Below are 17,703 nucleotides of genomic sequence, written 5' to 3'. Positions count from 1 at the left end.
TTGTCAACGTTTGCCTGAATTTGGCAGTGCATCCAACTTGGGCTGCCCCCTTATAGTCGATCAAACGTTAGTCCACCAGAAAGGTCATGAGTCGGCAAGATTTCATTGGTCACTGAGTCACACAGACACACACACACGCAAAAAAAGACGTTAAACTCTTTTAGGAGCTGCATCTTGTCAAAATAAATCAAAACCTATATGACTGGACCATGTAGGAATTTAATTTGACAGGACAGACACAGGAAGTGGCCACGCTCAGCAGTCAGACAGGAGTCACGTTAATAACACGTCAGACAGGAAATCCAAAGTGTGGGATCATTTTGAGAAGGTGAAGGACGAACCCAAGGTGATATGTAAACTCATCTTCATTGGTCGACTACAAACATGACGTATCTTCTGAAACATGGAGGTAGCTACATGCCCATTAGCCCACAGCGTCATTAACAGGCGGCTCACTCAGTGTGTGACGTGCACTTGTAGATAAAATATAGGCCTATATTAATGAAGGTTCATTAGTACGGTTTTGTATTTCTCTGTAATGTAGCACAGTGTTAACAATGTTACTGATACTATTCTTTCTCACACCTTCAACTCAAACCATTGTGTTGCCCCGCACAAAATATATCATTTAATGATTAAATTAGTATCATAAACATGTGGGCAACTAGTCAATGGCCCTAAATGACGACTACTGGTTTTTAGTCGGGACAGCCCTACATCCAACTGGCATGACAACTGCATAAGTGGGTAACAGTGACAAACTGCTCTCAGGTCAACAACCTGGTGAGAACAATGAGCGTGCAAATGAGCTTCACTGAAATGGTTTCTGACTGTCTGTGAAGAAATTCTTCTCTGATGCAAACCAGTTGTTGCATCAGCAGTCTCAGTGGCTGACCTCAGACGGTCTTGCAGGTGAAGACGCTGGATATGGAGGTCCTGAGCTGCTGTGGTCACATGTGGTTGTGAGGCTGGTTGAATATAATGCCGAATTTAGGGAGACAACATTGGAGATGTCTTATGGTGGTGAAATGAAGATTAAATTGACAGGCAACAGCTCTGATGAAATTCCTGCAGTCAGCATGCCAGCAGCACGCTCCCTCAAAACTTGCAACATCTCTGACATTGTGCTGTGTGATGAAACTGCACATTTTAGAGTGGCCTTTTATTGTGACCATCCAAAGGGACGCCTGTGTAGTTAAGATAAGGTTTAATAAGGGTCTTGATATGCCACACCTATCAGGTAGATGGATTATCTTGGCAAAGGAGAAGTAATCACTAACACAGATTTTAACAACCAAAATTTTAGAGATATATATATCTGTTGAGTGCATGAAAAAAAGTCTCAAGATCTTTGATTTAAACCTGTGACAAATGGGAGCAAAAACACAAGTGTTTAGATTTGTTCAGCATAGAAAGAAGAACAACTGTGGATGGTCGTAACAGGAAGTACCATGACATTTCCACCTAAAATGCACAAACTGATGCAGAATGAAGGAAATGCCCCGAGCTCTACACCTTCTGGTCAAAAAAAAAATGCCAGACCCTTACCATATTTGTGTTACCTGTTACCTCTGTCATTGATAATCGCACTACTCAGGCTCTCTCTGCACTCTGCTAGCAAAATGCCACATTTTACAACAATGGAAGTTAGAGTCCAGCCCCTCTGTCCACCAACAGCTGAGGGAGCTTGGCAACATGATTCACATGGAAGGCCTTCGATATAAACTTGCCAACAAGGAAAACATCTTCCTGAAATTCTGCAAACCATTTCTCGACAAATGATCAACAACCAAGCAGGAGTGAATTGCTTATGTTCTTAACGTTCTGGGCCCATCCATGGTGCATCACATCCACATTTTTGTGACATTTTGGTTGCCAAGGTGGAAATGAAGTGTTTGACGCTCAAAATTTCTTGAACCAAACAGTCTCCTGTTTGCTGCTGCAGATTGATCAAACGAAGATGGGTTTTTAGCCAATCAGGGCCCAATATGGCGAGGATGTAGTCTTCAGTTTATTTGAAAAATCCTTATTTTCACACAGTATTTATCATTACCTTTATACATGATGTGAAAGCCTCTCTACCTATATATATTTCTTCATTATGTGTGTGTGTTGTGAGTATGAATTATTCCTGGAGCTCCTGCTGAATGGACACCCAGCTGCCTGGCGTCATTATAAAGGGGAAACCCTCAGCGTTGCCTTAAATAAGCACAGCTCAATTCACTCTGTTGCCCAATGCATCACCACACACATCCTCCTGCACACGTTCACATAACAGAACATAAAGTCAGTGCACGTCACACCGCAGCCTCTGCTCCCTGGTGTTCTGCCACAGCTTCAATGAAACCGTTGGGTTATAACCTCCACCACATGCACATCCCTCCTACATAGCTTTAATAAGTAAAAGTGCAGCATGCTCCCTCCTTGTCTTGCCCGGGGGTGTGTTGCTTCTTCACATACATGTGAGGTGTATATTTAGAATAGTTGTGCGTAGCAGTGGGTGTTGCGTGGGTGGATGTGAGGAGTTACTTTTAACACTGGAACCAATGACCCATGTTCTGCAAAAACAACCACACACATGCATGATGTGTCAGCGTAGACGCACGCACAACTTCACGGGGAATAATTTCATGCACACACACACAGAAACAGAGAGTGTGTTAGGGAGACGGAGATAACTCCACCTCTCCCCGCACAGGAAACCCCAGCGTGCAGACACAGCTCTGCGTGATGCTGCTGCAGGCAATGCATTATTCACTATCTTTAAACATGGATTCTCCTTTTCACTCCATTTACACAGTTTCACAGCGTTCAGGGAGTGTCCGAGCAAACAAATGCATCGAGCAAGGCACGTGGACAGGCATTATGTTGTGTGTAGGTTGAACACTTCAGTGAAATGTGCTATTTTGGTGAATCAGGTGAGAGATCACTCAGCGGGGGAAGCCCTCCTCTCTCTTCACCTCATCAGCATGTATCCTTTAATCACTTGCACGTATTCATTATTCACCTCCCACTGGCTATGAATTATTCAACGCTTGTGTTTCCACATGAGAACAGTGAGAGAAGACACGAGTAATGCCTGTTCCCTGTCTTTACTCTCCCGCCTCCCTTCCAGCTCAGTCTCTCGTGCACCAGTTTTGTCACTCTGGCACTGTGAGGACAAAGATGGGGAGAAATCACCCACCTCCGATCAGTCAGTGTGCATGTTTTACCCTCAAGGTGTAAAAGCTGGGACGGATGTTCTGCCAAAATTCATGATAGGTGCCTCTAAGCAAACCATGTCTCCAGTAACAAGTAGAAGGAAGAAACAATGAATTTTAAGCATGTTTATGACACCTGAGAGCAAAGCATCGTGCAAACAACAGAATATGGCACGGCTATTTAAAATATCTGCAGTGCTTTGTTTCTAATTCAAACAATTCTTCAGTTAGTCACTTGATGAATTATTAATCCACCAAGTATGGCACAACAGTGTGAGCAGCAAATAGTAGCACACCTGCTTCCTGTCACTAAAAGTGATGAGACATCCACATTCACAGAAAGGTTGCTGACCTCTGCTCGGCCCTGCTCCCATGACAGCGATTATGTTTCCCTACACGGCCCCTGCCGCATGACCTGTGATGGCCATTAACAGGTTGCAGTGAAACAGCTAATCTTTTCAGGTAGCTGTGGAAACAAGATTGTGGACAAACAGGATATTGCCTGCAATTCCGCTGAGTTATTGAAAACATCCTTATCCATTTCTATTCTCTGAAAACGACCCTGTAACGGAGGGTCAGCTGCATTACAGCCATCATGCCATATGTCTTCTTCACTTTGTTTGGACAGGGAGGCGATTGCAGATTGGAATTAGAATCGATCGAGCGGGTCAGTGTGCCTGTGCAGCTGCGGCTCTCACACCTCACACGACATCATGGTGTCAGAAGCTGCTGTCATGCACCTGTGTTACTGAGTCCGCTGGGAGCAGCCTGCACCAGTCGGCTGTTATGTCATCTGCAGGGAGGGGGAGGATTATTTTCATTCACAACAGAGCACATACAGCATACAAATCCTGAGCTCCCAGCACAGTCGCCAGGAGAAAATGTTGCCATTGTTTCTGCAAATCATATATGTTACATTTGTATGTTTCATACATATATCAACGTTTCTGAGGTGGTATATAAGCTGACTTTGTCATGGGAAGGTGGAGGGGATGGTGAACGACATGTAACCGAGGCGAGATGCCTACCACTGTTTGAGACCAACAAACAGCAAAATCTGTTTTTTTTTTTAGTCACTCATCGCTGCATTTCCTGCCGTAATATTGCCACAAAAAGCAGTTGTTTTTTACCAAGATACTGCTGCATTTCCAGCCAGGATAGTGTCACTAAAAGTGGTTGGTTTTTTTTTACCGAGACATCACTCCGTTTTCTGATATGACAGTGCCACAAAAGGCAGATGTACTTTAAGTGAGACATTGCTGCATTTCCTGCCAGGTTAGTGCCATGAAAAGTGGCTGTTTTTATACTAAGACATTGCTGTGTTTCCGCTGGGATATTGCCACGAAAAGCAGTTATTTCTTCCAAGATACTGCTACATTTCCAGCCAGGATAGTGTCACTAAAAGTGGTTGTTTTTTACCGAAACACAGCTCCATTTAGTGCCACTAAAGGCAGTGCACTGTGTTTCCTGCAGGGATAGTGCCATGAAAAGTGGTTGTTGTTATACTAAGACATTGCTGCATTTCTAAAACTGGGTATTTTAAGGCAAAACATCTTCTTCTAACCATAACCATATGGTTTTTGTGTCTAAACATAACCACACGTTAACCACAGCGTTGCTGAAACATAAAAAAACAAAGTTTCAGTCTGCTACTACAATATCAACAATTACTCTGGCCATTGGGTTGGGGCTCCAGCATTACTACCTGACCTAAAACACACTTTGACAGATGGTAACCCTCTCAGCAAGCTGAAAACCTGTTCTGCTCCTCCGAGCAACGTAATCACTCCACAGCTGAAATAACAAGTCTGTCACCTGCTCAAACTCAGCATTACTGCAGGAGAGTAGCCATCCCTAAACCGTGGAGGAGAGAGCAGATCTTTGCTGAGGTGGTAGCAGTTCTGCAGGCTCCTGATCACAGCCGGAGCTTTGGCAGTGTGAAACCCTGGCACAGAGAGAGGCGCAGCGGGACTCAAAAGATGACTTCCTACTCTGTCATGCATGCGCCCACACAGCCAATCTGCCACTACTGCTATCTGACTGAGCCTCACAGGACCCTCAGTGCAGCTACACCCTTATTTGGGCTTCCTCTCTTTGCCCCACACTCAAATCCCTGGAGGGGTGACAATGCTGCATAATCTCATTTTTAAAAATTCATGAAGAATACATAATAAAAAAGACACAGAATATTCCACAGAAGCACATAGAAATACAGAAAATGTCACTGAAATTTCAGCAAAGGATGCAACAACTTAAAGGGTAACTTCCATATTTTTCTACCTGGACCCTACTTTCCCATGTTTCTGTTCTACATGACTAATGGGGCGGCACGGTGGTGTGGTGGTTAGCACTCTCGCCTCACAGCAAGAGGGTTGCCGGTTCGATCCCGGGCGTGGGAGCCCTTCTGTGCGGAGTTTGCATGTTCTCCCCGTGTCAGCGTGGGTTCTCTCCGGGCACTCCGGCTTCCTCCCACAGTCCAAAGACATGCAGACTGGGGACTAGGTTAATTGGTAACTCTAAATTGTCCGTAGGTATGAATGTGAGCGTGAATGGTTGTTTGTCTCTATGTGTCAGCCCTGCGATAGTCTGGCGACCTGTCCAGGGTGTACCCCGCCTCTCGCCCGATGTAGCTGGGATAGGCTCCAGCCCCCCCGCGACCCTCAAGAGGATGAAGCGGTTAGAAGATGAATGAATGAATGACTAATGGGAACAATAGTTTTTGAAACTGGTCCAGTATTAAGTGAGAGTGCTGCAGATGGCAGCAGCAAAACAGGCTGCAATGTAACCACTTGGGGCATGTTCACATCATCAATATATGTTCACTAAAAGTTCCTGTTTTTGCCACTGACAGGTTCAGCTAATTAAATCATCCAACTCAGAAATTCCTAATTACTGTGTGACTACCGCCTGGGTGCTGAGGGTATTAAAAGATTATGATTAATTTTAAACCCTGACTCACTTTTGCCTGCTGCACGGTCTAAGCATGAGCAGCAGCCGTGAAAATGTGTCCACGGAAATCTGCAATAAAGGGCAATTTCAATAGAGCTCTATTTCCCATTGTTTCATGTCTAAATGACTAATAGAAACAACATTTTTTTTTTTTTTTTTTAAAAGTGGTCCAGTACTGAGCAGAGCGCTGCAGCCAGAAGACAGGCTGCTATGTAATCAGTAGGGGCATTTGTGCACAATCAGTTTAAGTCCACTAAAGTGCTTGTTTTGGTCACTAAGGGTGAGGCTGCAGGCTCAGATTGGTATTATGAGTGTCTGACAACTTTATGGAAAGGATCCCTACAGAGATAAACATTTTTGTTAAGAAGTAAGATCCTTTTTGTTTCACCAGAAACAGCTCTGAAATCGCTATTGCCAAACCCACCAGACTCCATTTAAATAAACAGTAATTTTATCATTGTGAAATACACTTCATTCAAAGTCAACAGAAGTAAAATAAAACTCACACAAATCATTTAGGTTCATCCTTCCACTGTTCCAAAAACCACCAAGACTGGTTTGGCTAAAATAAACCCTTAATTCACCCAGTTAGATGTGAAAATATGCTGACTCTATACATGCTAAAATTACTGTTTATTTAAATGGAGTCTGGTGGGTTTGATAACAACGATTTTGGGGCTGTTTCTGGTGAAACAAAAAGAATTTTACTCTTTCATTTAAAGGTTTATCTCTGTTGTCGTTGTCAAACACTTTGAATAATAATCTGATCTTGTCAGTGGCAAAAACAAACACTTTTACTGGACAAGTGGTTACATTGGCAGTTTGTTTCGCAGCTGCCATTGTAAGGGGGAAAAGGGTCCAGGTCAAAAAAACTTTAGGAACCCTTTAAATCTATAATGTTAGATACTAAATCCAACTCTCCTCCTGCCAAACCTCTGCTATAACTCTCTGTTTTAGCTGCTTGAAGATCAGATCAAAGACTATCACATCTGACTAAATTCCAACTGCTTCATGCATCTCAACCTGTTGTAACAACACATTTACACCCCCATTTATAATGCTCAACTCACTTCATCATCTATCACTGTCTAATATTTGGTCTGCCAAAGAGATATGGCATTAATATGAGCTTGGTGTTTTACGACATGATGAAACTTTATTCTCTTGTTAGGTTTTATTATGCTTATTTATGGCATTAGAAACTCTTATTACAGTAATCTGGAGCCGCAAAAGATATTTCAGGTGTTGCAACACAACACGTCGGTGTTGAACTAAGGACTTTACTGCCCAGACAGGGGATGTGGATTGAGGAAGCAAGCACACAGCAAGCTGTCTTGATGACTGGTTTCACCTTGTAACACATGTTCACTTGGCACAACTTGTGGTTCTAACAGAGAGCCAAAGAAAACCATCCTTGCTGCTCTGGCAGACATTGGAGATTAAGACATAAAGGCACAGTGCAAAAAATTCCACCCCACTTTCCTGAAATCTTGCATGAAATCCCCACAAATTAATCTGAGGAATATTCTATCAGTGAATTTAGAGTACGCTGGTTTGAAGCTTTGGATGATGGCTTGAAGGATTCAGGAGCAAAGCAACATAATTCAGGGTCCTTATCTGTCGTGCCATCCAGCAGTAAATGTTTACTCTTGACAATGAGAAGAGACAGGATGCAAAGAGCACTACAGGAAACGCACAAGTACATCCGCACAACACTGGAACCGGTCAATTAGCAGCCGTCTGGTAGTAACTGTGGGTCACTATGTGGCGTGAGGAGGAGAGGAAAGGGAGTTGCGACACACCACCTTGGGAATTTCACCTAAGGAAATTATTAAGAGTGCTTTAAGCTACTGAGGACTCGCAGGTTCCAATGACTCCACGGGGCAGAGATGTGTTACCATGAAAAGAAGGAATTTAACCAACAATGTGCGAAATTAAAGCTAAAATGTCATGAACACCAGGATTTAACAATAAACTAATAACTGACAATAAACTAATAATAGATAGCATTCAGGCAGGGAAATTTAAGGCATCGAGGACAGGGCTGGGGTTTACTATGGCGGCAGGGAATTAAACAGGGGAGGGGGGTATTGGCCACACTGTCAACCACGCTGAACAAAGGCCACACCACACCACGCTGCAGCCACCACCACCACAGGAAGATTAGATGGAGAAGAAAGAGAGAGAGGGGAGAGGTGTGGCTACCCTCCGGGATATACTGGTGCGCACGGCGCCACCCAGCAATTTTTGTGCCAGTAAGCCTGGCACAGTGCCATGCAGTGGCAGGGAGACAGACGACCTCTGGCTACATCTACTCCCCACTTTTGCATTAGTGTGTGTAGAGTAATAAGTTACTAATTACACTACTTTTGCATTACTTTCACCAAAATGACCTCAGAATGAAATGGAAGAGGGTCATGTTGTGTTACAGCAGGTAATCAAAGCACACAAAGTTTATTACCGGTAATTTCACATCCAGTGCTGTGCAGGTCTGACCCAGTCATGCATTGACATACAGTGGTTACCACTCTGTAATAAAATCCCCTGCTCATATTAATAATGCTATGATGATATAAAATAATTACACAGCCTAGACTGCTTGAAATGAACGAATAGCCTTTGACACGGGATCAGGCAGATAAAGGATCAAAGTCTGATAATTATGAGATATAGATCAATATTTGAGGGCCTATGATATGAAACACAATAAGCAAATATTGAGGTTAGCACAACAAACATACTGACTTGTGATTAAGTCACTATGAGGAGCACAAACGTATACACCAGAGCTGGAGGACAAACCATATCCAATATATAGGCTACTAACATCACCCAGATGTGCCGATCACCAGGACGAGGAAAAAACAAACCAGAGGCCAGCTCCTTAGCCCCACTACTTTCTAGCAGCCTTGGGACACAAAAGCAGAACAGGAAATGTTGTAGATGTACAGGTATATTTATGGAAACACACTGAGCATGATAGCACACAGTACGGCGTCATGCAGATATGCCGATCACTGGCAGTCTTCTACAGTGTAGCCTGTGATGACATGACGAGACACAATAACCTTCGTATGATATTTTTTCTGTGGATCAGTATGGATGAATGAAAAATGAAAACAATCAACACTTTATTTCATATTACCCGAAATCTTGTTCATAACACGTTATATTACTTTGTTACTGCTAAAATGTAATGTATTATTACCCAACACTGGTGGCCATCACAATTCTGTAGAAGCATGTGAATTGCAAAGTGGCTCCACTAGCTAGTTCCCACCCGACCCAGGAGGTGCACAGTGCAGAGCAACCAAGGCTAACATTAGCTAACCAATGGAGTCCAATGGAGGTTGGGCGGTGGGCACAATGTTACTGTCAGCAAAACCAAAAGAAAATAAAACAAAGTCGACATTTACATCACAAACATTAAAAATGTCAACACCTCTAAATGGATAGCAAGTTGAAATGCGGCGCTAAGGCTCACTGAGTCAATGGAGCACCAGGAAAGGAAAAGGAAAGGCCCCATTGTATTTCACCTGATTTTATGTTTTACCTCTTAAAATTGTACCAATTAGTTACTGGTTAATGGGTGTCAGAGTATCTAAAACAAAATGAAACGTACAAACGTAACATGCCGATGGTTTGCACAAACACACAATGCCGACATTTATTCTGGCATTGAGTTGTGGCTGTGGGCTGTGTTTTTAATGGACGCCAGTCATTCTAATGGACGCCAGTCATTCTAACTTTATAGCGCAGGCCTATAAAACATATTCCACCAGATAAATGACTTTTAATGAGGGACGTGATTACACTCATGTACAGTTCATTCACAAAACCGAATGCAGCCATCAATGAAGAAATGAATGGATATCTAATCTAGTTGTGGATGTTATTAGAGGATATCACATAATCAAGTATGTCTGCACAAAATACAGACTGAGATAAGGATTTTAATATATCATGATAACACTGACACAGAATGTGCAGACAGCTGTACTCTGCACTTTAAACCTGCACTTCATACATTAGTCAGCAACTTGTTTTGTCTGTTTTTTTCCATATCTGTATGTTGTTGTTTATGAAGCAACAGCTCCCCCAACTCTAACTGACATAACTTCCCTCTTACCTGTAGTGCTATTTATCAGTCTAGATAGCTTTGAGTGTGTGAGTGTGAGTTGCAGAGTGTTGGAGATATCGGCCGTAGAAAATGACCTTGTTGTGAGCAGTTTCATGCAGGAACTATTTTATTTCAGCACATAGAAGTGTACATCAACTGCTAGCTCACCCAGCAGCACTGAGCCAGCCAACGTTACACCTCAGCCAAGGTGGACGCCATTACTGTTTACATCTCACGCTATCGCAAGCATGAGCCTCTGGTCCATGAGTAGATGCACACTTCCTTCTGCACAGTGATATGGTTGGCAGGTGTAATTCAATAGACAGAAAATAGTTCCTACATGAAACTGCTCACAACAAGGTCTGTGGATTATCTTGAGCAACTGGGTCATGATGATGGGTGAAAATGAACTAACAAATCTTTCTGAACAACCCTTTTTAGTACCTGGTATGTACAAGGTCAGCCTGTTAAACATCACCGTGCTCATTAATCCCAAAAATATCCCATACGCTGTTATTGGAGGGTACTATGATGGTGAGTGAACGAGGAGCGATTGAATCAAACCTGAGTCGAGACGTCTGCCAATCAAAGTAAGGCAGACTTTGGTGTGTTGATGAGCTTTAAGTTGTAATGTGGAAACAGCATGGACAATACAAATAGACCTTTTTAGGGCCAACATCACATTAGTATAATTTCATTAACTGGAGGCAAAACAGGACTCTCCACCACAGGGCTGTAGGCTACATAGGAGTCTTAAAATGTGGTCTTGTTGGGGCGTCAGTGGCTTAGTGGTAGAGCGGACGCCCCATGTACAAGGCTGTTGCCGCAGCGGCCTGGGTTCGACTCCAGCCTGTGGCCCTTTGCTGCATGTCACTCCCTCTCTCTCTCCCCCTTTCACACTTGTCTGTCCTATCAAATAAAGTTAAAAATGCCCCAAAAAATATCTTAAAAAAAAGTGGTCTTGTTGTGTTATTGGAAGCCAGAATAGAAGGAGTCATGGTAATTCCAACACACACCAGCCGCCACTGCCCGTCAACAAAGACAACTATGGTTAAATGCGAGAAGACAAAAGGACTGGACGGAGGCCATCATCAAAAATGCTCGGTAGCAAAACAAACTAGAGGAAGCCATTCAGGTGTCGTCCTCCTTTGTAAGATTGGCTTCCTGTGACATCATCCATACACTGAGTGAGAGCATAGGGATCAGGGCCAGTCTGGTCCTGTTGGTCAGTGTTTACTTATTCAAGTAACACTGGCAGTCCCAGAGAGTGAGTGACCTGACATGGTCCAGTCTGATGCTCTACACTTAAATGAGCTCTTTTAATTGAAGACACGGAGCGTTAGATTTCTACATGAAATAATGAACAGTTAAGTTAATCACACATTCACTCTGCTCGGCGCCCTGCTGCTCTGTCTCCACAGAAAGAGTGCCCAGAGTGTGGTGCTCTGGATAACCGAACGGTACAATGAATGCACCCCTCACATCATCTTCCTCCATTATCTAAAACAAGCCAACAGAACTTGCCAGCTAGCGCAAGCTAATGTCTGTGGAGAACTGTTTTGCCTCCAGCTAAGCCCCACCCACCAAAAAACTTCATACTGTTTACAAACAGTAAAAGGGTCTATTAGATGTGTTGTTTCTTTAATGCTCAGATGGTCTACAGAACATGTTGATAAGAAAGAGCAAAGGAAACGGATCATGAAAGCCAGTAATATGATCAGGAACTTATTTTTCAGACTATTCAAACACCACATGAATGCAGCAAAAGGCTGCAGAGGTAACTGGGATGTCTGCTACTTGCCTCTCAAATAACGACAGATAGTTGATCAATGACATTTCTTTAACATCGTATTGAGCTTACACATCCTACCTAAATGGGATGCTAAATTAAAGGGGAACACCACCTAAGTTAAGAATTCCAATATGTCATTTCCATGATCTAGGAAAGTTTAATCAATATTTCAGAACATGAGCTTATTTCTCTCAAAGCCAGACACCAGAGAAGAAAGTCTCAAACTTGTGATGTCATCAAGTTTAAAGTCTGGAGCTGCTTCATAGACATTGAATGGGAGACTGACCCACAGAATGTGTGTAAATTGAAATCCAAAGTAAATCGATGAGCTTTACTTTCAATTTACTTGTACATCTACGTACCAACCCTCACCTATGGTCATGAGCTCTACCAAAAGAATGAGGTCACAGATACAAGTGGTTGAAATGAGTTTCCTCAGAAGGGTGGCTGGGCTCAGCCTTAGCGATGGGGTAATTCGGAGTTCGGACATCCGTAGGGAGCTCTGAGTAGAGCTGCTGCTCTGGAGGTGTTGTGGGGATGTCCAACTGGCATGTCCCCTGCAGCACAACATGCTGGAGGGATTACATATCTCATCTGGCCTAGGAACACCTTGCGGTCCCCCAGGAGGAGCGGGAGAGTGTTGCTGGGGAGAGGGACGCCTGGGGTGTTTTTGCTTAGCCTGCTGCCCCCGCAACCCGACCTTAGATAAGCGGATGACAATGGATGGATGAAGAGAATGTTTGTTTTCTTTTTTATACCCTAAAGAGGTTAATTTTATTGTAGCGTTGTCAGTTCTGAAACTGAAAATGTACCCATGTACTTAGAAGTGGAAGGCTACTTATTTACCTGACCAGATCTGAGCAGGTCAGACCTACACTGTTCCTCCTCCTCAAAACTGAACATGTCATCATGTTCCTCCACCACTGAAGTAGTGGTAACACGGGCACAGCAGCACTACTGTGAAAAGCACGTCAGCAGAAGTTGTGGCCTTGGGGAATTATGTCCCCCTTTATTCTCTCTTTTGTGCCCTTTATAGTTCTTGTTCCCCGTTGCTTACTCATCAATAATGCACAGAGGAACCCCCTTTCAAAACTGTTTTTACCGCAGACTGCTTTTTATTTTTTGCCGACTAACAAATTTATTTCCTAAAAATAGGAGGTCAACTCTGAAAATAACTAGTGCCTGAAACGACAGCATGAGATGGGGTGAATGAGATGATGTCGCAGAGCCCAAAATAACTTCTTCATATCAGACAAATGACAACTGAAGAGCTTCTCTTTGATCAATAGTGCTTTCTCTTTGCAATCTGGACCTCTGGAGCTAATTCTACATTTGATACACGCAAGTTAACCACATCCTGAACATCCAGATGCCACTGTTTAATTAGTGCAACTTACAGTAACAAAAGCAGCCAACAATATACATCAAAACCTGTATGCAAGTGACAATAACCAAAGTTTTACAAGCCGGAAAGGACAGAGAGGATTTTTGCCAAAAGCTAAACCCTCCTTGCCTCATTGTGGTTTGATGTGGCATGCTAGCTTTTTTATTTCAGTCAAGGTTATGACTTCTTTTGTAACCCACAGCTCCTCTGAGCATTGTGAGTGCTGTTTTAGCTGCATGGCTCTGTATCAGAGAGGCTGCAGGGACGGGAGGCACATGGAAAAAGAAAGACACACTGTGAGTGATTGAGACGGGCGATACCAAACTTTTTAAATTTGATATGATAGATCCTTTTCGTCACAATTTTAATGATACCAATACAGATTATTTCTTAAATATCAATGCAAGGCACAAAAGACCATTGCACTCAAAGGCAAATAACATGACACGCACTGTCCAATAATAACAAAATGATTGCAGATTTATTATGGGCATCATCTTGTTTTTGTTCGGCCTCCTTATAACTGTCATGATGTGTTGTTTTTGAGTGTTTGAAGAGGTTACTCCTGCTGCTGCTGTGTGGTACTTTGTTGTCACAAATAGAATCTTGCAGTATTTTTATCTACAGGTGAAAGTAGCACCACATGAAGCTATGTTTCTTTTCCGCTGTTGGCTCACATGTTTGATGTGGAAGTGTGTGACTGTGCATGGCGTTTTGAGGTCACATAGGCTTCCACAGTCGTGTGATTTAGATCAGCTAAAATGTTTGGAAGGGATGCAGCCACCATGTTTTGCATGTTTAAACGTTTTTTTTTTTGTTTGTTTGTTTTTTTAAAGAAGTCAATACCAATTGTGTTTTCGACCCCACAACAAAATATGATGTTGGTAAATTTCTCTCAACTCTTGGGAAGGAGTCAAAGCAATGTAGAAAACTGTTGTGGTGGCAGTTTCTACTCGACAAAACACATCAAGTCAGTAACTTCCTGTAAGTTAAATTCAGCATCTGCAGATGGACTCACAACAAACAGTCATGAATGAGCTGAGAACAAACAGTGTGCCCTGAACACAGGAGATATGAGATACTTTTACTCACTGACGACAACTGAGGTCAGGGATCTTTATAACTAGCATCATCAGAGGGGTGACAAAGTACTTTGGGCCAACTTATCTCGTCATGTCCTGGACATCAAGTAAAGCACTCACAGCTTGTTACACACTGACAAAGAGTAAACATCACGTGAGGCACATGTGCTTGTGACATCCTGACAAGATAAAATGAAGGATTACTTCACATGCTTTCTGCTTAATGGCACATAGTACAGGGACCTTAAAGTTTTCATTACATTCATTCGTTCAGTCATTTTCCATAACTGCTTATCCTGCTGGGGGTCGCGGGGTGCTGGAGCCTATCCCAGCTGACATTGGGCACCCTGTCAGGTACACCCTTGACAGGTCACCAGACTATCACAGGGCTGACACATAGAGACAGACAACCATTCACACTCACATTCACACCTACAGACAAATAATAGACACTAATTAACCTGCATGTCTTTGGACTGTGGGAGGAAGCTGGAGTACCCGGAGAAAACCCACCCTGACACGGGAAGAACATGCAAATTCTGCACAGAAGGGCTCCCCCACCCCAGGTTCGAAACAGGACCCCTCTTGCTGTGAGCAGACAATGCTAACCCCTGCACCACCGTGCTGCCCTGTTTTTGTTTTTGTAAGTGTTTTGGGATATTATTAATAGAGATTAGATTAGATAGAACTTTATTAATCCCTTGGGAAGACTCCCTCAGGGAAATTAAGATTCCAGCAGCACTGGATAGCAGCACACAGGGTAAAGAGCATACAAGGTATCCAAAAGTAAAAAGTAAAAACAATTTTAATTTCAATCTCAATTTTAATATTAATTTTTGTGATTGTGGTTATTGGGAGAGCCAGGTCACATGGATATGGATGGTGACACTCATAATCTATATCAGCATTTCATCTGTACCTGTGTGGTTTTATGGTTAGAGAGAGAGGATGAGTGGGTCGCCGTATTCTTTGTTGACTGCACTTTTCTTTGTTTGTTGTGATCATCTTAATTATAAGTTTGTGCATGTTATAATAAGTTGATTCCTTTTCATTAATACATACATTTAATGTATTTTTGGATCTCAGCAAATCTTTTGTCGGCATGTCCGACAAGTGAACCAGGCCCAGCCTCAGCTGTTTGTTTCCTGCAGTCGCTACAAGAGCTGTGCGATGTGCATGGATGCCTCAAAATGAACTTGGGGGTCTAATCTCACCCAGATCAAATCAAAGTTAGAAACACACAGGATTTGCAGGTTACAATTTTTACAGCAAAGGACAACAATCATACCAGACTGTGGTTGTAAGCTTGAGTGCTTTTTGAAATGAATATTTGATTTTTACCACATTATCTGTCATCCAGTGACAGGTATGTTGAACAAGACATGGGAACCAAAGGAGAAGCTCCAAAAATAGAGTCAAAGTATTTATTTTGAAACATCCCAAATGAATTGGTGGGAAAATGACTCGAGCCAGACTTCACACAGGAAATTAACACTGAACTCCCCATTAACCCTACATTAATATCAGGCAGATGGCAGTGCTATGGGTTGTTTAGATGAGTGTGTCACTCTGTGAAGCACTTTATTACAAACCTGCCTTGTTTGTGCTTTAGATGTTCAGTAATTTTTTCGTGCCAGACAGCATAACTTTAAAGAAAATCCAATATTAAATTCTGTTGAGTTGATCATCTCTTGGGAACAGAGTTTTCCAACTCCGGTATGTCACTTGGTAAAAGTGGAATATTTTGATTTAATGAGAAAGCATGCCCCTCTGAAATCAATCAGTAAAACTTTTTGGAGGAATACCAGGGATCAAACGTTAAAGAACATGGCATTCATAGATCAGAAGTAAAAAGAAAGAAATACAGAGAAAGTAGACTGCCTTTCAGTCTGCTAGAGTCTGACGTCACTCCCTCTGGGATTAAGAAGTTACGTGGGAAAAGAAATCATACATCAGTTTGTGCAAATCAGGGACAGAAAACATACCTGGACAGGGAATACAAATAGCCTACTAGAGTGTTATACTTAATTAAAAGAACTGTTACTTTAAATGTTTTTTAGGGCTGTCAAAATAACACATTAATTTTCATTAATTAATCACAGAAAAAAATAACACATTTAAAAAATTAACATTGATTAATTGCATTTAGTGGTGCCCTTTGACGCGGTGCATCATTGAAAGCCACAGTGGCTTTGTCACATGATGGAGGCAGACAAGACGACATTGTTCAGCCCCATGAATGGAACATTTACATTTAAAAAACGCCAAGATCAAACTGTTGATAGGAGCACTGTTCTCTGCAATTTCTGCAGAAAGGATTTTGTACCATCGGAGTACTTCAAGCCTGAAATATCACCTCAGCGCAAAGCACTTAGCAGCGAACCCAGAGGTCCGAGCTAGCACAATCTCTGACGCGAGTGCTAGCAGCCAGGCTCGTCAATCCACACTTGACCAGGCGCTCAAACTGAGCAAGTCTACCTGTGACCGACTAGCTTACTCCCTTACAAAATGGACTGTATTTTTACACAGGGGTGGTTGGGTAAAGAAAAAATGTTAAATGATGGTATGTGATAATACTGTTAAATTAAAAAAACACCTTTAGCCTAATATAAATAAATTGCATTAAGTGATAATGTATACACTAACAACATCGCACCACAGAGCCCTTATGTCCAAATTAAAAGTAAATTCTATTTCTATAGACAGCACTTTGCAGCCTGTGCATACAACTCTGTTTCCTCCCCCTTTCTCTGTATAGCTTGAAATTAACCACAATACTGAGATAAATCCACAAAAATTACTGTTAATAAGTAAAAAGTCTGTGGACACCATGGCGGGTGCAACAAGCGTCACTAAGCCACATAAATTAAACGACACAAAACTTAAAATCTACAGCAGAATAAAACATCACCAAGGCAGAAAGCATGGAGTTGCACAAACAGTATAAACGCTGAAGCAACTGCATCCACAAATCATATACACATGTAAAAGCAAAAAGAGAGACCGTACAGTTTCACACACCATGTAGCGCACGCGCAATTCAATGTTACCTGGGAACACTGTGGTTGGTGATGATATCATTTGTACAGTGAGTTACAACAACATACTGTGTGAACAGCATTCTGTGAGTCTGGTGCACCACAAAGTTTCAAGAGGTTATGAGCTTTAAAAAAGCC

This window comes from Epinephelus fuscoguttatus, linkage group LG12 (genome assembly GCF_011397635.1).
Source record: "Epinephelus fuscoguttatus linkage group LG12, E.fuscoguttatus.final_Chr_v1".
Classification (NCBI taxonomy): Eukaryota; Metazoa; Chordata; class Actinopteri; order Perciformes; family Serranidae; genus Epinephelus; species Epinephelus fuscoguttatus.
The sequence above is the reverse complement of the archived record's forward strand: the minus strand, read 5'-3'. Positions refer to the sequence as shown.